A 19,330-nucleotide genomic window follows, 5' to 3' on the forward strand; every position below is an offset into this window, starting at 1 on the left:
ACTCTGTCTCAGGTACTTAAAGAATCTACACATACCCAGTGAAGATAAGGGAGCAACTCCTCCCAGCTGGTCCTGCCTGTCCCACGAAGGTCCTTTGAAATCCTTCCCTGCTTTTCACCCCTCACTCTCCCTGTGGAGATGGGTTTCAAACAGTCACCACTCTGTCGGTGAAGAGGTTTCCTGTGAATTTCCTGCGTGACTTTCTACAGACTGGAGGAAGCCTAGCTGACTGTAATTATGTCTGACACGTTGTTTGTCCCTCAAACCTCTGAACAGAGGATGAATAAGATTGGTAGTTAAATACCATTTCAGTATTATGGGTAATTTTCACTTCATCCAAAGGTTGTGTCTCACACAGCAGATTTGTTACTACAGCACTGTAATTCTAAAGTCTGAAAGCAGAATGGGGAACCGTGGTTCGATGTTTAATGAAGCATTGTCAGAAACCAGAGACGGGTCAGCACAGAGCAGAGTTTCAGTCTCTGAACTTTGGCAGGGGTAAGAGGATATGATGAGGATCAGTGAATGACAATGAATGACAGAGTAGCAATGTTTGGAAGTTGATTGGCAGTGAAAAAATGAGGTTTACTCTGACTGTTGACATATACAATGCCTGTTGATGTGGAGTATATTGCTCGTGGAAGCTTGCTGTGTTAAACTGCCTCATGAGTTCTCATAAAAATATTGACCAGATTGGTGTCATTGCATGTAAATACTTTCAAAGGCACTGATCTTAAACAGAAATCTCTGAGCTTAGGAATATACTTTCACTGTGAATCAAGAGCACAGGTGCCAAGCGTATAAATTTGTGCCGAAATACTTATAAACGAATGCAGGTATATACTTATACCTGCATTCAGTGAAGAAAATGCTCCAGAAATGGTTTTGCTGGTCCTCCCAGACACAGCTGAGATCCTGCTATCTAAAGCTAAAAATCTGGGACCCAGACGAAAAGTATAGTTGCAAGTTTGTCTCCCATTAATGTATCATCCAGACAAGAAGATAAGCAAGCATCTACTGATTGAAAAGGAACATTGAGATCAGGTCTGATATCTACAACCATACCTCAGTAGCTAATGGGAATAGTTCTGACTGAAGCCTAAAAGAAAGAACTGAGTCCAACATCCAGTGAATTAAAATGTCAATTTGAGATCTACAAGATAAATAAACTGCTTGTATCACTTTCGCTTTAGTGGATGAGCTTTGTGAGAATATTGATAGTTATATTCAATTTGGATGTGCATATAATAATAACAAACACTTCTGTCTCAGTCATACTCACACCACAAAAGTTTCATACATTAACAAGAACGTCCAGTCACCTACCCCTGACATTCATTGGTATTGCCATTACTGAGTTCACCACCCTTACGTCACTTCAGGGTCAGTGATCAGAAAGTCTCCAGGAGCAGCCCTGTAAATACCATATGCTCCTGGTGGGGCAGTGGGACAACCCCAGAACTGTGAAGCTAGAACAATGGACAGAGACACACTGAGCCAAATCACAGACAGATCACAGTTTTTATAATTTTTTTTTACAGGGTAGAAAAGGCAAAACAATGAATAGTCAATCTCAAACACACTTTATCAGTCCTGATCTGAATGTCAGTTCACCAGCAATTGAATAGATTAATCTTTGAATGCGGCATCAGGTATTGTAGATACCTCTGATGTATCTACAATGCTTGATTGTATGCAACGAGTACCTGAACACATGCCAGTGAAGCATGGATTTGGTTGAAGCAATGTGGAGATAAATTGTCTTGAAGTTATTGAAAGAGTAAATAGATTGTAACACCATTATATCAATTGTCGGTCCTTTTCAAATGAGGCATATCTTGTCAAAGGCTTTCTGAAAACAACAGATATACAACATCAATCAATTCTCCTTTGCCTCTCCTTGTTATGTTTTCAAAAAATTTAAACCGATTTGTCGGGCAAAATTTTCCCATGCTGATAATTGTCTATTTTATTATGTGCCTCCTAGTCCCCTGAAACCACATCCTTAACAATTGACTCAGACAGTAGGCATTTAATTGCTGTGGGTAGAGCTAAGAAACTGCATGGGTAAAAAGACCCTGATGGGAGTTATATACAGATCCCCAAATAGTAGTAAGGATGTGGTCTACACATTATAAAGGGAGATAGAAAATGAATGTCAAAAGGGAAATATTACAATAATCATACAGGATTTCAATGTGCGGGTAGATTGGGAAAATCAGGTTGGTACTGGAATTCAGGAGGGGGATTTTCTAGAGTGTCTACAAGATGGCTTTTCAGAGCAGCTCATGGTTGTGCCCACCCTAGGGGATCAGCTATTATTAACTGGGTGTTGTACAATGAACCAGAATTGATTAGAGAACTTAAGGTAAAAGAACCCTTTGGGGAGAGTGATCATAATATGATTGAATTCACCTTGAAATCTGAGGAGAAGCTAAAGTCAGATGTATTAGTATTACACTGGAGCAAAGGGAATCACAGAGGCACAAGAAAGGAGTTGGCCAGAATTGACTGAAAAACACCAACAGGGATGACAGCAGGGCATCAATGGCTGGAATTTCTGGAAGCAATTCCGAAGGCACAGGATATATACATCCGAAAGAGAAGAGGTATTCTAAAGGAAAGATGACACAATCATGGCTAACAAGAGAAGTCAAAGCCAAGATAAAAGTCAAAGAGAGGGCATACGAAGAGAGGAAAAATTAAAGGATTGGAAAGCTTTTAAAGACCAACAGAAGGCGACAAAAATATCAATAAGGCAAAGATGGAATATTAAAGCAAGCTAGCCAATAATATTACAGAGGATACTAAAGTTTCTTGTGATACATAAAGTGTAAAATAGAGGTAACAGTGGATATTGGACCACAGGAAAATGATGCTGGAGACGTAATAAGGGTGACAAGAAAACGGCGGATGATCTGAATAAATATTGCATTAGATAGGCTCATTCATCCCATATCCCCAATAACCACATGACCAGAGACTCTTCAGGCTTCTGTCTGTATGTATCCCCTAAATTCGCTAATTCCATAGCAGAACTCCCTGATCTCCATTGTCTCCAAGGGGCCCATTGTACCAACCCTCACATGATCACGATCTTCCTCCACCTTGTGGGAGGAAGAAACCACAGACTAATGCTCCCCCCCATGGTGGGTGTGGGAGCATGGCATCACTGGCCTGGCCCCTAATGTTTCAGGTGCATGGGAGAAAGCTATCATTTCAAGGGATAAACCTAGGGGTCCACGGTACCTACTTTTCCTCATTTTCATCATACAACCAGACATCCCTAATCCCCCATTAAAGCTTGAACCCCAACAGGATCAAGCTGCTAATTAACCTGTTGGGCAGCCTCTAATCGCTGTACCTACAATCTATCTCTATATTCTTATCCTGTAGTCTTGCAGCCCGAGTCTGTGCCATCCTCATTAAGACCCACAATCATCATGTGCTGGTGCCTTACAATAGCTGCAAACAGCTAGAAAGCATCCCACTGGCTATCCTTTCCCCTGGAAAACCTAACATTTTAAATATGGATACCTTGAACCGAGGTGAAATACAACTGTATGGGTCATACCTTCCCTACCTTGTCATGGTTTTGAGGCTTGAATGCCTCAATGACCCAGGGTGCTATGTTGGCTGGAGTCAGGGCCTTATGCTTTGGCTCTTGATAAGGGTCACCCATGCTAAAGAAGTCAAAGGGTAGAACCCAGACTAAGAGCGGTCCACAAATCCTCTAGGTTCAGGGGTTCATCTCAGGGCTAATAAGCTTGACTGGTCAAACAAAACTGCTATAGAAAGAGCAATGAAGAGTTCTCTACATCTGTATGCAATGTCAGTCTCCACCCGGGACTTGCATGAATTACAGTAAACTGAGCGGAAGCTACTGACACGATGAAGGAAGGTGTGAATGCCGCCAGAGATGGAGGACCTGCACTGCTGCCCCAAGAATAGCTTTCCCAGAAGAAATTAAAATGATCCATAAATCTGAAATGATACCTCCTGCACCAGTTCCTCAGCCACTCATTCATCTGCCAATTACCCTATTCTTACCCTCACTGACTTGTGGCACAGGCAGCAATCCAGAGAGGATTTGCTTTTTAGCTTTCTACCTATCTAAATTCTCTCTTTAGGACCTCTTCTCTTTGCCTTCCTATTTCACCGGTACTAATATGTACCAAGATGTTACCTTCCCCTGTTAGAATGTCATGGACACAATCCAAGACGTCCCTGACCCTGGCACCCGGGAGGCAACAACAAATCATCTAGGAATCTCTGGTGTCCTAGACTGTACAGAATTTCCCAACACTACTGCACTCTTCCTCTGTCCCCTTCACTTCTGAGCCACAGAGCCAGGAAGCATAAATTGGAAACATATGTTCTCAGGGAAACGAATGGCAGAAATGTGGCAAATGTTCAGGGGATATTCTGCATAGAATGTTCTGCATAGATAAGTTCCAATGAGACAGGGAAAGGATGGTAGAGTACAGGAACCATGGTGTACAAAGACAATTGAAAATCTAGTCAAGAAGAAAAGCTTACGAAAGGTTCAAAAAACTAGGTAATCATAGAGATCTAGAAAATTATACAGCTAGCAGGAATGAGCTTAAGAATGAAATTAGGAGAGCCAGAAGAGGCCATGAGAAGGCCCTGACGAGCAAGATTAAGGAAAACCCCAAGGCATTCTACAAGTACGTGAAGAGTAAGAGTACGAGCCATATGAGAATAAGACCAATCAGGAGCAATAATGGAAATGTGTGCATGGAGTCGGAGGAGATAGCGGAGGTACTTAATGAATACTTTGCTTTAGTATTTTAGTATTTTAGTTGAATCGGGAACGTGAGTTCCCCGTTGACAGTTCGGAATCCTTTTCGGGGTTATCAGCCACGCGTGTCCCAAGCTAGGAGAACCGAATCACACGTGGCTCCCGAACAGCTTCCCGTCCTTATGGGAGCGATGAGCGATGGTGTCTCCGTCTGGTGCATCGCTGGGATACTGCCTCTGCAGTCTCCTTTTTATCATGACTGGCAGATTTGAAAATGTCAATCAAGGTAGGGTGATACAATCCCCACCCCACATTGCCCGAGGGTGTCCATGTCCCTGATAGCTGGCACGTACTATAGAGTTGCAATTCACACAGGTGCCTCTAAGAACAATGGTCAAATCCGTTGCATTGTCTCTCATTTCCTGGGTCCAAGACCCGAATTAATAGTGATCTTGCGATTCTCCAGAAGGAGGGGGCTGGTCCTGCACCCTTCGGCCCGTCAGAGCTGTGGTACATTCATAACACCCCCTTTCTTCAAAGCATTTTCACCAGCGGTGAAACAAAGTAGTACAGAGTCTTACAGGATTTTAGAATCTAACACAATACACAAGCTTTCCGTTTCACTACAGAGCTATACAGTTATACATTTAATTCAGCATCTAAACAGGTAACGAGTACAGTGGCACTTCCTTTAATATTTTTTTTCTCTTGTACCTGACTAAAGCCTGGTAGCATCAGATTTCAACTTACAGGCAGGTTCCAAGGGGGTTGTCTTTGTTATTCACATGCTTTGTCAAAATCCCGTACAGCCAGTTTTCCTATTTAAAATGGTGCCCCCATTAACCATCACCTTTTTTTCGGTGAGTTTCTACGGGAGGAACTCGAGTAGTTTGGCGGGGTAAACTCCCATCCGCCTTATTCATAGGAGTTATCGTATCAACACCGGATCCCAGACCTAATTCATTCCTACCCAATTCTTTAGTTTTAAGCAAGTTGCTATTTTTCTCTTCAGGACCCGTCATGCTATTAGTTTCCAATTTAAGATCTGCAAGCGATCCCGCTTTTTCCAGACAGCCTGTCAAGTGCTGCCTGTTCACTCCACATCCTTGAATAACAATAGCGTGTGGGGCCCCGGCAGCTCTCGACTTACTCTGTAAGCGAGCTGCCGGGTTTAAAATTTTTTCATTCGATTTGGGAACTACAAACTTTCCGTTCCCTTCAATAATAATGTTTATCCCCCCATGGTCGAGTTCCACTTTAAGGTTCACCACCCCTTTGTGTACAAACACCTGGGAACCCTCCCTTCCCCCAATTACCAGGGTTAACCCTGTTTTCACTGAACCCAGTCCATCTGACCCACAGGGACTGCATTCCCTTTCAACTGAATCAAATACCTCAGACATTTTCTGAGCTCCATTACTAGGTTCAGTACCACGTGCATCCACATCTTGGACACACTCAAACTGGACATCTGCCTCTTCCAGGCTTTCAATACCCGTACCCTTTTCAAATTCTAAATTCCCCTGATCCTCCCAGTCCCTCTCTGGGCAACTCCCTTCCAGAGTAAACTCAACCCCGCGGACTGAAACAACCTCATCTGCCAACCCAGCAGACCTCTCCAAGGTAGTGGTATCCTTTTCATCCAGGACTGCCTTCATCTCATTATCGGGAACACCTTGATAACTCTCAACTTCTTCAAACAGGGCTGCCACCCCCGACAGATCATCCATGTCCAACTCTGGACCTTTTAACAGCTTTTTCCGTTTCTCATCTTTATTTCCTACCTCTAGGACCTTTCTCTTCGCTAAGGGAAGATCTATCTCCTCTCCCTTACCCCCTTTCACGTTACTATTCCTCGTTTTACCACCCTCTAAACCCTCGTGGCACAGGGTTGGTAAAGACGTCTCGGCCAAATCAAAACTGGCCAATTTTAAACTGCTCCCGTTCTCAGCTGCCGATCTCGACAGGCTGCGAGTGACCGCGCATGCGGTATAGCTCGGGGACGCTATGGGCGGGGCCTCAACACGCACCGGTCGGCGGGTCATAGTCATGGCTGACCAAATCCTACCCCCAGCTAAATCGTTCCCAAGGAGGACGTCCACGTCAGTTCTCAGGAATTCTGATGGCACCCCTATTTCAACTGATCCATACACCAGCTCACAATCCAAAATGACCCTATGTAAGGACACCATTTCTGTCCATTTTCCTATTCCTCTCAGGGCTACCTCGCCCGTCTGAGGCCCGAATTGTAATACGGTACGGCTAATTAATGATAGCTCCGCCCCCGTGTCTCTCCAAATCCGTACGGGAATTGGTGGGTCCCCCTCCCTCACAGACACGGTTCCGTGTGACAGATAAATCTCAGACCCCTCGCACTCTCTGCTTACCCGGGACCCTCTTGTCGATTTTCTGATTACCACGGCACACCCGATAGGGACCGCTGCTTTCCCTTTTTCTGGCTCCTTTCTCGGAGCAAAGCACCTAGATGCAATATGTCCTCCCTTCCCACAATTAAAACAGGTCAAGCCCGGAAATCTCGGGCTGCCTGGCTTTTCCCCCTCAACCTTACCACTAGCTCCCGGCGGGACCTCTGCCTCAGCCGGCGGACTTTCTCGGTCGTTCCCATGGTCTCTCGGGGTACTTTTATTCAAGGGAAACTTTGTCTTGTGGGTTAGGGCATATTCATCTGCGAACCTAGCAAATTCGGAGATGGACTTATTCGGCTTCTCATTCAAATACATCCGGATCTCCTCCGGAACACACCCTTTTAATTCCTCAATCAGAAATAACTCCCTGATACGCCCATAATCCCCGTGAACACCCAGCGGTCCCTCAAATGGCTAAAAGCCTTCATGAACTGGCGAGACTTTTATATTTCCATCGGACAATAGTTTTACCCCTAGACAAACGATAGAGCTACTTCTTATTGTTGATTACTACTACACCCGCGCTTTAGATTGAGTATTGACAACGTATATTATCTGAATGTTTGTATTAACCTTACTTTTGTGCCCCTTTATAAATAAAAACGTTTAAAAATAGTACCATCAGACTTCAGCGGACCTATCTTTGCTGGTAAGTGACCCAGTTACGGGGTTCATAACAGTATTCACCAGTGAAAAGGGCCTTGCAAATTGTAGGGATGATTTACAGCAGACTGAGAAGCTCGAGCATATAGACGTTAAGAAAGAGGATGTGCTGGAACTTCTGGAAAGCATCAAGTTGGATAAGTCACCAGGACCTGACGAGATATACCCCAGGCTATAGTGGGAAGCGAGGGAAGTGATTGCTGAGCCTCTGGTGATGATCTTTGCATCATCAATGGGGATGGGAGAGGTTCTAGAGGACTGGAGGGTTGCAGATGTTGTTCCCTTATTCAAGAAAGGGAGTAAAGATAGCCCAGGATAGACCAGTGAGTCTTAATTCAGTGGTTGGTAAGTTGATGAAGAAGATCCTGAGAGGCAGGATTTATGAACATTTGGAGAGGCATAATATGATAAGGAATAGTCAGCATGGCTTTGTCAAAGGCAGGTTGTGCCTTACGAGCCTGATTGAATTTTATGAGGATGTGACTATACACATTGATGAAGATGGAGTAGTAGATACAGTGTATATGGATTTCAGTGAGGCAGTTGATAAGGTACCCCATGCAAGGCTTGTTGAGAAAGTAAGGTGGCATGGGATCCAAGGGGACCTTGCTTTGTGGATCTAGAACTGGCTTGCACACAGAAGGCAAAGAGTGGTTATAGACAGATCATATTCTGCATGGAGGTTGGTGACTAGTGGTGTGCCTCAGAGATCTGTTCTGGGACCCCTTCTCCGTGATTTTTATAAATGAGCTGGATGAGGAAGTGGAGGGATGGGTTAGTAAATATGCTGATGACACAAAGGTTGGAGGTGTTGTGGATAGTGTGGAGGGCTGTCAGAGGTTACAGCAGGACATCAATAGGATGCAAAACTGGGCTGAGAAGTGACAGATGGAGTTCAACTCAGATAAGTGTGAGATGGATCATTTTGGTAGGTCAAATATGATGGCAGAACATAGTATTAATGATAAGACTCTTGGCACTGGGGAGGACCAGTGGGATCTTGGGGTCCGAGTCCTTAGGACACTCAAAGCAGGTTGACTGTGTGGTTAAGAAGGCATACGGTGCATTCGCCTTCATCAATCGTGGGATTGAGTTTAGGAACTGAGAGTTATCTTACAGCTATATAGGACCCTGGTCAGACCCGGCTTGGAATACTGTGCTCAATTCAGGTCACCTCACTGCAGGAAGGATGTGGAAGCCATAGAAAGGGTGCAGAGGAGATTTACAAGGATGTTGCCTTGATTGGGGAACATGCCTTATGAGAATAGGTTGAGCAAACTTGGCCTTTTCTCCTTGGAGCGACAGAAGATGAAAGATGGCCTGATAGAGGTGTACAAGATGATGAGAGGTATTGATTGTGTGGATAGTCAGAGGCTTTTTCCCAGGGCTGAAATGGCTAACACAAGAGGGCACAGTTTTAACATGCTTGGATGTAGGTACAGAGATGTCAGGGGTAAGTTATTTTTACACAGAGAGTGGTGAGTGCGTGAAATGGGCTGCTAGGAGGATACAGTAGGGTCTTTTAAGAGACTCCTGGATAGGAACATGGAGCTTAGAAAAATAGAGACCTATGGGTAACCCAGGTAATGTCTAAAGTAGTACATGTTCAGCACAGCATTGTGGGCCAAAGGACCTGTATGATGCTGTAGGTTTTCTATGTAGATCATTGAAATAAATGAGAAACAACAGACCCAGTACTGAACTCTGCCACACTCTACTTGTCATAGGCCTTCAGTCAGAGGCAATTATCTACTACCACTCACACAAAGTGCTGGTGGAATGCAGCGGGCCAGGCAGCATCAATAGGAAGAAGTACAGTTGACATTTTGGGCCGAGACCCTTGTCCTGACGAAGGGTCTCAGTCCAAAATGTCGACTGTACTTCTTCCTATAGATGCTGCCCGGCCTGTTGCGTTCCAGCAGCATTTTGTGTGTGTTGCTTGAATTTCCAGCATCTGCAGATTTCCTCATATCTACTACCACTCTCTGGCTTCTCCCAAAGAGCCAAGTCTAATCTAATTTAGACATTGAATACAGAACAATGGAACCTTCTTGACCAATCAAGTGCCTTGCCAATGTTCACGTAGGCAATATCCACTGCCTTACCTTCATCGATGTTCCTGGTAACTTCACTGATAAACTCTAAAAGATTGGTTAGACATGACCTGCCCTATATAAAACTTTGTTGACTATTGCTAATTAGTCCCTGTTTGTGCAAATTGTATATATCCAGTTCCTCAGAATATCTTACAATAACTTACCCACTGCTGCTGTCAGCTTCACCGGCGTGTCATTTCCTGCTTTATTTCAGAGCCTTTCATTAACCTGATTACATATCTGTCCTCAATGTCAATAGACAATAGGTGCAGAAGTAGACCATTCGGCCCTTTGAGCCTGCACCGCCATTTTGAGCTCATGGCTGATCATCTACTATCAATACCCGGTTCCTGCCTTGTCCCCATATCCCTTGATTCCCCTATCCATAAGATACCTATCTAGCTCCTTCTTGAAAGCATCCAGGGAATTGGCCTCCACTGCCTTCCGAGGCAGTGCATTCCAGACCCCCACAACTCTCTGGGAGAAGAAGTTTTTCCTTAACTCTGTCCCAAATGACCTACCCCTTATTCTCAAACCATGCCCTCTGGTACTAGACTCTCCCAGCATCTGGAACATATTTCCTGCCTCTATCTTGTCCAATCCCTTAATAATCTTATATGTTTCAATCAGATCCCCTCTCAATTGCCTTAATTCCAGCGTGTACAAGCCCTGTCTCTCTAACCTCTCTGCGTAAGACAGTCCTGACATCCCAGGAATTAACCTTGTGAATCTACGCTGCACTTCCTCTACAGCCAGGAGGGGGTGTAGATTATACTATAGACCCCCCCACCCCCAATGGTGGCCATTGGGGGTGGGGGGGTCTATAGTATAATCCCATTAATGCGATTGCACCCTTCTTATTCCTGAGTTTCACACAAATGGACTCAGTGTCTGAACCCTCCATTACGTCTCCCCCGAATGCAGCTATGATATTGTCCGATTAGTAGTGTAATACCACCCCCATTTACCTCCTCCTCTATCTTTTCTAAAACTTCAAAAAGCATGGTACATGCCTGGCCCTCTCTCAGCCAAGTTTCAGTAATGGCTACAACATCATAGCTCCTTGTACTGATCCATACTCTAAGTTTGTCACCCTTACTCATAATACTCCGAGCATTGAAATATACATGCAACAAAATATCCCACCCATTATACCTGTTATTTCAATTTTGCCTTTCAATACTTTCTTTGACATCTACCTTTTGGTCTGATCCTTCCCTTACTGGCCTGCTTAAGATCTTTATCCTTGAATGTTTCGTGTTTCCTAATTTTGTATATGTAGTTGTGGTTATTATTGTTTAAAATTAGGGGCTGGGATGTCAGAGCCAAGTTTCTATATTCTGTCTGTCTGTATTGGATTTTATGTTGCACGTGTTTATTATGGGCTACGGCAATCTGCCATGTGAGTATAGTCCTATATTCACGCTTTGACCTTGTTAGTTTAGTAAGTTGAGAGGGGGTGAGATGGGGAATTAATATTTTTGCTGACTGCTTATTTTAGTTAATTTGATTATTTACAATCTTCACTTATTTTGTTTAGTTCACTAATTATGCCAATTTCACTGAAATCACAATATTAGATTGTTTACAATTGGTTGGTAATAAATGATCCAACATACAGTACTTTGCTTTGACTTGGTATTCAGTCATTTGGAAGCATCATACAGTGTTAATTCCCTCACTTGGTCTCTCAGCAGTTTTGATTTGCTACAGATGATGGGGCTGGAGCTTAATATTCTGGATGTATGGCAAATAAATCAGTTTTACTTTAAACTCTGTCTCAGGTACTTAGTGAATCTACAATACACCCAGTGTACATTAGGGAATCAACTCCGCCCAGCTGGTCCGTGACAGTCTTTCTGTTCCATGTCAGTCCTTTTAAATCCTTCCCTGCTGTTCACCTCTCTCTCCCTGTGGTGATGGGTTCCAAACCCTTGAATTCCTGCATGACTTTTTGCAGACTGAAGGAAACAAGCTGACTGCAGTTACATGTCAGACATGTTGCTTGTCCCTCAAATTTCTGGGCCGAGGACGAATGACATTGTTAGTTACCAACCTTATTCCCTGTTCATTTCAATGTTATGGGTCATTTTCACTGCTTCCTAAGGGCTGTGTCCCACACAGCAGAGTTGTTAGAATCCACCACTGTACTCTAAAGTCTGAAAGCAGAATGGAAACCATACATTGTATGCTCAATGGAGTGGGATCAGAAACCAGAGACGGATCAGCACAGGGCAGAGTTTCAGGGGTAAGAGGATATAGAACATAGAACAATACAGCATAGTACAGGCCCATCGGCCCACAATGTTGTGCCGACCCTTAAACCCTGCCTCCCATATAACCTTCCACCTTAAATTCCTCCATATACCTGTCTAGTAGTCTCTTAAATTTCACTAGTATATCTGCCTCTACCACTGACTCAGGCAGTGCATTCCACGCACCAACCACTCTCTGAGTGAAAAACCTTCCTCTAATATCCCCCTTGAACTTCTCTCCCCTTACCTTAAAGCCATGTCCTCTTGTATTGAGCAGTGGTGCCTTGGGGAAGAGGTGCTGGCTGTCCACTCTATCTATTTCTCTTAATATATTGTATACCTCTATCATCTCTCCTCTCATCCTCCTTCTCTGCAAAGAGTAAAGCCCTAGCTCCCTTAATCTCTGATCATAATGCATACTCTCTAAACCAGGCAGCATCCTGGTAAATCTCCTCTGTACCCTTTCCAATGCTTCCACATCCTTCCTATAGTGAGGCGACCAGAAATGAACACAGTACTCCAAGTGTGGCCTAACCAGATTTTTATAGAGCTGCATCATTACCCCGCGACTCTTAAACTCTATCCCTCGACTTATGAAAGCTAACACTCCATAAGCTTTCTTAACTACCCTATCTACCAGCGAGGCAACTTTCAGGGGTCTGTGGACATGTACCCCCAGATCCCTCTGCTCCTCCATACTTCCAAGTATCCTGCCATTTTACTGCCTTGGAGTTTGTCCTTCCAAAGTGTACCACCTCACACTTCTCTGGGTTGAACTCCATCTGCCACTTCTGAGCCCACTTCTGCATCCTATCAATGTCTCTCTGCAATCTTCGACAATCCTCAACACTATCCACAACACCATCAACTTTTGTGTCGTCTGCAAACTTTCCAACCCACCCTTCTACCCCCACATCTAGGTCGTTAATAAAAATCATGAAAAGTATAGGTCCCAGAACAGATCCTTGTGGGACTCCACTAGTCACAACCCTCCAATCTGAATGTACTCCCTCCACCACAACCCTCTGCTTTCTGCAGGCAAGCCAATTCTGGATCCACCTGGCCAAACTTCCTTGGATCCCCTGCCTTCTGACTATCATATGATGAGGAGCAGGAAAACACAGCTGAAGAAGGGGGGTGGGGGGATTGGTAACTAATAACAGAATAACAACATTTGGAAGCTGATTGACAGAGCCACAAATTAGGTTGAGTTTGACTGGTGACACACACAATGCCTGTTGACATTAAGTACCGGTATATTGTTTGTGGAAGCTGCCTGTTTTAAACTGGCTCTAGAAAAAGCTGCACTGGACCTCCTGGCCATAATTGAGATCATGCTATCTAAATCTAAGGAGTTGGGACTCGGATGGAAAATATAGTTCCAAGTTGAAATCTCTGTAAGAATTTATAATGTATCTTTCAGATAAGTACATAAGCAATTTTCTACCAATTGTAGTGGAACACTGAGATCAGGTCTTAAGTCCAGAACCATCTGATCTCCAGACCTCAGAAGATAATGGGAATAGTTGAGAGTGATTCCTAAAAGAAAGAACTGGGTCCATACTCCAGTGAATTAAAATGTTAAACAGAACTCCATAGGATGAACATCACATGTCCTTGAATCACTCTCAGCAGGTCACCATTCTATTCAATTTGGGTGTATAATGGGTGTTGGCGGAATGGAGTTACGTCTCTACCAAAGGAGGCGTAAGGCACTCCTTCCCTCCGCTGGTCTGCAGGTCACAGTCGGACCCGATCAGGGTCACATGAAGCGATGGGAGCAGATATTGAGCTGCCAGTTCTGTCCTCCTGCAACCAAGACTCATTAATGACTGCAATATCATAATTCCATGTGTTGATCTATGCCCTGACCTCATCCACCCTTCCTATAATAAATCTTGTATTGAAACATACACAGCACAGGGCACTAGTTGCACCATGCTTAACCTTTTGATTCCTGACTTTTTCTGAGGTCTTACCAACATCTGTCTCCACAACCTCTGCATTAAGTGTTCCAGCACTCTGGTTCCCATTCCCCTGCAACTCTTGATTAAACCCCACTGTGCAGCACTAGCAAAGCTTCCTGCTAGGATATTAGTTGACCCATTCTCTCGCTCAATCTTGGACACTCCCCTACCCTCTCCATCCCCTGTATCTCTAAGTCTCACGCTTTCCCAATCCCACTACTTGCATCACTGGGTCACCCTACACCTTTTTAAAATCCCATTCACCTGTCTTTGGGTCACCCCTTCCCATTCCTGGGTCATTTTCTCCCCTCAACCCTAGCTTTGGGTCACCAACTTCCCCACACCCCCACTCAAGGTCAATTTCTTACCCCCATCTATCCTATCTCTGGGTCATCATTTTCCCCCATTCCTGAAGTTTCTGGGTCACCCCACCCGTGTTCAGATTGCCACTTCCCCCATATCCACCTTCTCCTCTGTGTGGGTCCCATTCCTCTTCTTAGTGGCTCTGGGTCACTCCTTCACATTTCCCCTTCTGTCTCCTCTTCCCGTTGTTCACATCTCTGGGTCTCCTATAGCCCTCGCTCACCCATCTGTTGGTCACCACCTTTGCCTATCTCTGGATCCCCTCTATACCTCTTCACTCAACTCTGGATCTCCTCCTTCATTCATCCCTCATGTCTAGAAGTCCTCATCGCTCTTTCCTTCATCCCTGGATCTCTTCCCCCTTCCCTCATCTCTGGTTCTTCCTGTTCCCCCCTCCAGTCATCACTGAATTCCATCCTTTCCCCTTCTCTCGCTCTAGATCTCCTCTCTCCCTGGCTCTCCTTCTTGCGCTGGATCCCCTCTTTCCTCCTTTTCCCTTGTCTGTTGATCTCAAACTTCCCCCTTCCCTTATTTCTAGATTTCCTCCCTGCCCCTTTCATTGTCACATAAAGTCGGAGAGTCAAAGAAAACTACGGCATGGAAACAGGCCATTCAGCCCATCTAGTTTAATGCTAACCATTTGGACTGCCTACTCTCATTGACCATTCCAAGGAATAAAGTCTTAACCTATTCAATCTTTACTTATAACTCAGGTCCCCCAGTCCCATCAACAAACTAGTAAATTTTCTCTGTACTCTTTCTATCGTTTACATTTTTCCTATAGGTAGGTGATGAAAACTGCACACAATACTCCAAATTAGGTGCCACCAACGTCTTCTATAACTTCAACATAACATCCCATCTCTGTTAGGGCCTTGGCAATTTCTGCACCTTGCTCCCGCAGGGTCCAAGGGAACACCTTGTCAGGCCCTGGGGATTTATCCACCATAATTTCCCTCAGTTCAGCAAACATTTCGTCCTCTGTAGTCTGTAGAGAGACCATGAAGTTGATGCTAATTTGCCTCACTTCAATAGCCTCAGCATCCATCTCCTGAGCAAACACAGATGCAAAACGTTTATTTAAAATGTCCCTCATCTCTCTTGGCTCCATAAATGGATTACCATTCTGATCTTACAGAGGACCAATCTGTCTCTTGCAATACTTTTGCTTTTAACATATCTGTAGAGTCCCTTCAGATTTTTCTACAGTCTACCTGCTAGGGCAACCTCTTGCCCTCTTGATTCCTTTCTTAAGTGTTCTCTTTCATTTCTTATATTCAGTAAGCACCTCATTTGTTCCTAAACAGTCATGATGAAATGGCAGAGCAGACTCAATGGGCCAAATGGCTTACTTCTGCTCCTATTTCTTATGGTTTCATGGTTATTTAACATAATTGTGTCAGATCTCTGCTGATCCCACCTCCTGTGCCCATTTCCTCCACCCTTCAGTTCATCACTTACATAAATATTTATCTATTTCCACTTCAAATCAACCAGCTGGTGGGAGTATTCAAGGAAATTTTCAACCTCTCACTGCTACAGGTGGAAGTTCCCACCTGCTTCAAAAAGGCAACAATTATACCAAGTGCCTAAGAAGAATAATGTGAGCTCCCTTAATGATTATCGCCCGGTAACACTCACATCTACAGTGATGAAATGCTTTGAGAGGTTGGCTATGACCAGACTGAACTCCTGCCTCAGCAAGGACCTGGACCCACTGCAATTTGCCTTTCACAATAGGTCAACAGCAGATGCAATCTCAACGGCTCTTCACACAGCTTTAGACCACCCAGACAACACAAACACCTATGTCAGGATGCTGTTCAACAGCTGCAGCTCAGCATTTAATACCATCATTCCCAAAATCCTGATTGAGAAATTACAGAAATTAGAGGCTTCTATACCTCCCTCTGCAATTGGATCCTCAACTCCCTAACCGGAAGACCACAATCTGTGTGGATTGGTGATAACATCTCTTCCTCACTGACAATTAACACAGGCGCACCTCAGGGGTTGTGCTTAGCCCATTGCTCTACTCTCTCTATACACATGACTGTGTGGCTAGGAACAGCTCAAATACCATCTATAAATTTGCTGATGATACAACCATTGTTGGTAGAATCTCAGGTGGTGACGAGAGGGCATACAGGAACAAGATATGCCAACTTCTCCTTCTCAAATCGCAAGGTGAATTCTGTCATATTATGATCACTTGCCTCTAAGGGTTCCTTTAACTTAAGCACTCTAATCATTTCCAGTTCAAAACCAAGGCAAGTTGTCTGGACAGGCCTATAACTAAGATCTGTCTTCTATGAGAGGCAGTTTTCTGGAGCAACCTCTAAAAGCTTCATCATTGTGACTTGACATACAGACTTAACAGAGAGTGTTGGTAATGATCAATCTCTACTGGGCTAAGTGCTGTTAACCTCTGGTCTTGATGACTGTTACATGACTTGAAAAAGAAAGAAAAAAGATGATATTTACATAAATGTTAAGAACATAGAATAGTACAACATGACAATTGGCCATTTGGCCCACAGTGTTGTACCGAATCAGCAAAAAGCAAATAAAAAAAACACCCAAACACTGATCCCTCTTACCTACACAATGCCCATATCCCTCCATCTTCCTTACATCCATGTGCCTCTCTAAACATCTCTTAAAAGCCTCTAATGTAATTGCCTCTACCACCACACCAGGCAACACATTCCAGGCATCCACAACTCTGAACAAAAAACATTCTTCACATCCCATTTGAACCTACCCTCTCTCACCATCAATGCATGCCCTGTGGTATTAGACATTTCAACTCTGGGAAACAGATACTCTCTGTCCACTCTATCTATGCCTCGCTTAATCTATAGTACGTACTGCATTGAACTGCTGCTGCTAAGTTAGCAAATTTCACAACACATGCCTGTGATAATAAACCTGACTCATGAGTTGAAATACTTTGATCACTGGGTCACCCACCTGCAGCACTAACACACCTTCATGCTAGGATAATAGTCCCCTTCCAGATCAGATGTAAAACATTTTTTGTACAGGTCCCATCTTCCCTGGAAGAGAGCCCATTGATCCAAAAATCTTAAGCCCTCCAACACCTCAGTCATGTATTAAACAGTCTAATCTTCCTAACGTGGCATGAGTAGCAATCCTGAGGTCACTAGAGGTCCCTTTAACACCTAATTCATTGAATGCCCTATGCAGAACTTCATCACTCTTTCTAACTACATCATCGGTACCTATATGGACCATGGCCTTTGGCTGCTCATTCTCCCAATTAAGAATGCTGAGGACTTGATCCAAGATATCCCAGACACAGACACCTGGAAATCAACATAACATCTGGGAACCTCACTCACCCACCCACCCACAGAATCTCCTTTCCGTTCTCTAACAAATCCCCTATCACCACAGCCCACCTTCCCCCCCCTTACGAATCAGTGCCAGAAAGACAGCGTTATTCCCCCCACAAACAGTATCCAAAGTGTGGTTGAGGGGGATTGCCACAGGGGTTTCTGCACCTTGGTTATAACTACCTTTCTATATGTCCTATTTATCACCCCCTGCCTTGCCACATCCCACAAGAGGAGCATTCAACTATCCTGCCTGGCATCCGTACTGTTCTAACTAATCCAAATATAAACAATAAATATACTGGGCAAAATCTACCAACAGCTTTTCACTTTCTGTATGAAGCCTCAAAATCCCCACTCTAACAACATGCACTTGAAGAATGGCTCTTCTGCATAACACTGCCTTATTTTAATTTGTTCTTGCCAATCAATCCCAACTACTGATTGGCCGCTGCTCAAAACACCAAACTGTCCCAAGTTGATGCTTTATGTATCCGAACAGCGAACATGAGCGAATTACGTCTTCTCACGTATCGGATCTACACGACTGGCTGCTGCTCAAAACACCAACATTACCAGATACTTAAAAGAGCAAACACGAGGAAATCTGCAGATGCTGGAAATTCAAACAACACACACAAAATGCTGGTGGAACACAGCAGGCCAGGCAGCATCTATAAGGAGAAGCACTGTCGACGTTTAGTCCTGACGAAGGGACTCGGCCTGAAACGTCGACAGTGCTTCTCCTTATAGATGCTGCTTGGCATGCTGTGTTCCACTAGCATTTTGCGTGTGTTACGAGATACTTACCTCGTCTAAGACTGACGAGCCAAAGCCACTCCAACACTGGCCCACTGGTAGAAACGTCTAGAACAAGAGGAATTTGTCGAGAACTTAATCTGATGTAAGGGTTGTTCTTTTATCCCCATGCAACACTAAATGATATTTTCATTGACTCTTCATCCTAGTCAGCAACTATACCTTTGTTCCGACTTCTTCATCCTTGGATTTAGATAGGTTGAGCTCGGCAGTGTCTGAGAGATCCATCCGCTGCCATTCCCTCCGCCTGTGCTATCTATCACGCCCATAGCTGCCTCTCTAGCCAGAAACACCCACGTAAAAAGAGACTCGTCTATCCGCCTCGGTCCCAGCTGCGAGAGAGGGAAAGGACCGGGCACGTCCCGGGGTGCGCGGTCATCAAACGCTCCCCATGCGTTAACCTCATCATTTGGACCCTCACCAATGCCAAAACATACTTTATTAGATAAGGGGCCCCAAACTGCTCACCGTGCAGTCTGACCAATGCCTTATAAACCTTCAGCATTACATCTTTGATTTTATACTCTAGTCCTCTCGAAACCTCCGCACTTCAGAATTCGCCATCGGAGACACAGCGATCAAATGCGCACGCGTAGATGTCACAGCTAGTTCCCGGAAAT

General features: G+C 44.3%; 1 long non-coding RNA gene across 1 annotated transcript; it reads right to left on the minus strand.

The window, feature by feature from the left end:
• Window positions 1-1,519: 1,519 nt before the first annotated feature.
• LOC140719280 (uncharacterized) lies at window positions 1,520-19,270 on the minus strand. Its single transcript, XR_012096884.1, has 3 exons — window positions 18,873-19,270; window positions 18,702-18,758; window positions 1,520-1,852 (listed from the first exon to the last, which is right to left on the minus strand). It is a non-coding gene; the product is annotated as an uncharacterized lncRNA (long non-coding RNA).
• Between the last annotated feature and the right edge of the window lie 60 nt (window positions 19,271-19,330).

The sequence above is a fragment of the Hemitrygon akajei genome, chromosome 31, assembly GCF_048418815.1.
Source record: "Hemitrygon akajei chromosome 31, sHemAka1.3, whole genome shotgun sequence".
NCBI lineage: Eukaryota > Metazoa > Chordata > Chondrichthyes > Myliobatiformes > Dasyatidae > Hemitrygon > Hemitrygon akajei.